The 4,358-nt window shown below is 47.0% G+C and overlaps 1 long non-coding RNA gene across 1 annotated transcript; it reads right to left on the bottom strand.

The window, feature by feature from the left end:
- Positions 1-373: 373 nt before the first annotated feature.
- LOC141415072 (uncharacterized) lies at positions 374-2,412 on the bottom strand. Its single transcript, XR_012440099.1, has 2 exons — positions 1,876-2,412; positions 374-898 (listed from the first exon to the last, which is right to left on the bottom strand). It is a non-coding gene; the product is annotated as an uncharacterized lncRNA (long non-coding RNA).
- Positions 2,413-4,358: the final 1,946 nt, after the last annotated feature.

Genomic DNA, 4,358 nt, shown 5'->3' with positions numbered 1-4,358 from the left:
GGTGTCCTCACCATCCATGTCCAGAAAACACCACACAAGCTGTTCCTCAGGTTGGAGCTCTGGAGCGTCAAGAGTCTGGTGGAAGTCACACAAGTCATAGCACCTGGAATGAATCCAATACTTCTCATTCAAAGAGTCCTGCAACACTGCAGTAATGTCCTCCACCTCTTGTAGTTCCCTGTTGAACCCAAGCGTGTGAGGAGATAGAATGTTAAAAACTGAAAGTTTAGATTTGGCAACTTCTCAGTTGGTCCTGAAGGGAGGCTAAATGAGGGGCCAGAGACAGCAGAGTGGTTTTCCCTTTGGAGAAGAGGAACCATACAATCCTTCTCGGACTAGCGAAGAGACTGACTGTGGATGGAATTGAAGAACAGTGTGGGTGTTGGGTGGGGGTGGGGGGGTTGCAGAGCAGCAGGTCCTCAATGCACTGGTCAGATAACATGCTGCTGAGCAAGGAGACTCAACCTCCCTGCATGGTGCAGATACGGCATGCACACCATGAGAAACATGGAACCTGCATTTTGCTGCAATTTACTTGCAGAGTCCCAGTGAAGAAAGCTTCCTGATGTGGGGATTCCAGGCCCTGTTCTTTCACTACTGTGTCCAATATGAAGCTTTTCTCCTACCTTAAGAGAGTGTAGAACATTATTTGCTCACCTGAACTCTATTTTAAAGTAAGAAATAAATCAACTTGCTTTCCAACCCCTGAAATAAATGCAGGCAAGCAAATTAGTACAAGGATCTACTTTGGGGTTGTCTAGTTGCAGAGCTGTTTTCTCCTGGGTTCCATGGGGGACATGTCCATATCACCATCGATCTCATTAACAGTCCATGGTAATCACTTACACTGGGTAGTTTGCCTCTTGTCCTTCTTGGGCTTGGCAACCACTTTGATTTTCTGTAAATATAATCGGATGGAACAAGTCAACTTACATTGCTACGACTTAAGCAGCTGCCAAGAAAGGGACCTAAATATTCTTTCTTGAACTCAGATATACTGAGAGGACCACTGCGGATGGCCTTGGGATGTGTTCTAGGAGTAGCTGGCTCTACATTTCTGAAGACGTGTGTACACAGTCCTGTTCGATTAAATCATCAACACATTCACAGCCTGAACACCCGAACACAGCGAAGCAAACATGTTCTCCCAGATGTCCTGGGGACTTGCTTAGCTCCCTTCAGGGCCTTTGGTCCCTTTGCCTTGTAAAGCTTCCTTGTCATGGTTCAGATGACAGGAGACACTGAGATTAGACTTATGTGAACTATAAACCCCCACAATGGATGAAGTACTTTCAGGAATCTAGGGTACAGGATCTTTGCCACTCATGTAATGTGGGGGTGCCAGGGTGTGACCTTTCCTTCAGGAAAATTCCTCACATAGGCAATGACAGTGATGCTCAGAGGAATGCATTTTCAGGAGAAGCTAGGAGGAGAGAGACTGGAGATCAGAGCTGCGCAATCGCAGTACCAACTCCAAAAGTAGGGGCAAGCCTAACATCGCCCTTAGACAATGGGTGATGCTGAAGGAACACTGTTCAGAAATGACATGTAACAGGGACATGAAATGACCCAGTAAACGAAAACAGACTGTAGGATGCACTGACTTTCCTCACCATGGCATGCATTGTTTCCACAGCCTTCATGGTCTAATGTGCATCAAGTCAGACTGGTGTGCCCTGAGACTAGGAGGGGTGAAAAATGACTGTCCTTATGTGTGTGCATGAATGCAGTCCTAGAGTTTCACTCAAACCAAGGAGTATCTGCAGGGCTTGCAGCAGACACAGCTTTCAATCACACAGAGAGTTGAGCTAAAGACTGGGAATGCTCCATGGAAGACCTCTGGGGCCCCAATCTATTTTTCAGGGGTGTCCTCACCATCCATGTCCAGAAAACACCACACAAGCTGTTCCTCAGGTTGAAGCTCTGGAGCGTTAAGAGTCTGGTGGAAGTCACACAAGTCATAGCACCTGGAATGAATCCAATACTTCTCATTCAAAGAGTCCTGCAACACTGCAGTAATGTCCTCCACCTCTTGTAGTTCCCTGTTGAACCCAAGCGTGTGAGGAGATAGAATGTTAAAAACTGCAAGTTTAGATTTGGCAACTTCTCAGTTGGTCCTGAAGGGAGGCTAAATGAGGGGCCAGAGACAGCAGAGTGGTTTTCCCTTTGGAGAAGAGGAACCATACAATCCTTCTCGGACTAGCGCAGAGACTGACTGTGGATGGAATTGAAGAACAGTGTGGGTGTTGGGTGGGGGTGGGGGGGTTGCAGAGCAGCAGGTCCTCAATGCACTGGTCAGATAACATGCTGCTGAGCAAGGAGACTCAACCTCCCTGCATGGTGCAGATACGGCATGCACACCATGAGAAACATGGAACCTGCATTTTGCTGCAATTTACTTGCAGAGTCCCAGTGAAGAAAGCTTCCTGATGTGGGGATTCCAGGCCCTGTTCTTTCACTACTGTGTCCAATATGAAGCTTTTCTCCTACCATAAGAGAGTGTAGAACATTATCTGCTCACCCGAACTCTATTTTAAAGTAAGAAATAAATCAACTTGCTTTCCAACCCCTGAAATAAATGCAGGCAAGCAAATTAGTTCAAGGATCTACTTTGGGGTTGTCTAGTTGCAGAGCTGTTTTCTCCTGGGTTCCATGGGGGACATGTCCATATCACCATCGATCTCATTAACAGTCCATGGTAATCACTTACACTGGGTAGTTTGCCTCTTGTCCTTCTTGGGCTTGGCAACCACTTTGATTTTCTGTAAATATAATCGGATGGAACAAGTCAACTTACATTGCTACGACTTAAGCAGCTGCCAAGAAAGGGACCTAAATATTCTTTCTTGAACTCAGATATACTGAGAGGACCACTGCGGATGGCCTTGGGATGTGTTCTAGGAGTAGCTGGCTCTACATTTCTGAAGACGTGTGTACACAGTCCTGTTCGATTAAATCATCAACACATTCACAGCCTGAACACCCGAACACAGCGAAGCAAACATGTTCTCCCAGATGTCCTGGGGGACTTGCTTAGCTCCCTTCAGGGCCTTTGGTCCCTTTGCCTTGTAAAGCTTCCTTGTCATGGTTCAGATGACAGGAGACACTGAGATTAGACTTATGTGAACTATAAACCCCCACAATGGATGAAGTACTTTCAGGAATCTAGGGTACAGGATCTTTGCCACTCATGTAATGTGGGGGTGCCAGGGTGTGACCTTTCCTTCAGGAAAATTCCTCACATAGGCAATGACAGTGATGCTCAGAGGAATGCATTTTCAGGAGAAGCTAGGAGGAGAGAGACTGGAGATCAGAGCTGCGCAATCGCAGTACCAACTCCAAAAGTAGGGGCAAGCCTAACATCGCCCTTAGACAATGGGTGATGCTGAAGGAACACTGTTCAGAAATGACATGTAACAGGGACATGAATGACCCAGTAAACGAAAACAGACTGTAGGATGCACTGACTTTCCTCACCATGGCATGCATTGTTTCCACAGCCTTCATGGTCTAATGTGCATCAAGTCAGACTGGTGTGCCCTGAGACTAGGAGGGGTGAAAAATGACTGTCCTTATGTGTGTGCATGAATGCAGTCCTAGAGTTTCACTCAAACCAAGGAGTATCTGCAGGGCTTGCAGCAGACACAGCTTTCAATCACACAGAGAGTTGAGTTAAGACTGGGAATGCTCCATGGAAGACCTCTGGGGCCCCAATCTATTTTTCAGGGGTGTCCTCACCATCCATGTCCAGAAAACACCACACAAGCTGTTCCTCAGGTTGGAGCTCTGGAGCGTTAAGAGTCTGGTGGAAGTCACACAAGTCATAGCACCTGGAATGAATCCAATACTTCTCATTCAAAGAGTCCTGCAAAACTGCAGTAATGTCCTCCACCTCTTGTAGATCCCTGTTGAACCCAAGCGTGTGAGGAGATAGAATGTTAAAAACTGCAAGTTTAGATTTGGCAACTTCTCAGTTGGTCCTGAAGGGAGGCTAAATGAGGGGCCAGAGACAGCAGAGTGGTTTTCCCTTTGGAGAAGAGGAACCATACAATCCTTCTCGGACTAGCGCAGAGACTGACTGTGGATGGAATTGAAGAACAGTGTGGGTGTTGGGTGGGGGTGGGGGGGTTGCAGAGCAGCAGGTCCTCAATGCACTGGTCAGATAACATGCTGCTGAGCAAGGAGACTCAACCTCCCTGCATGGTGCAGATACGGCATGCACACCATGAGAAACATGGAACCTGCATTTTGCTGCAATTTACTTGCAGAGTCCCAGTGAAGAAAGCTTCCTGATGTGGGGATTCCAGGCCCTGTTCTTTCACTACTGTGTCCAATATGAAGCTTTTCTCCTACCATAA

This window comes from Castor canadensis, chromosome 12 (assembly GCF_047511655.1).
Source record: "Castor canadensis chromosome 12, mCasCan1.hap1v2, whole genome shotgun sequence".
Classification (NCBI taxonomy): Eukaryota; Metazoa; Chordata; class Mammalia; order Rodentia; family Castoridae; genus Castor; species Castor canadensis.
Note: the sequence above shows the minus strand (reverse complement) of the source record. Positions and strands in the feature narration are given on the sequence as shown.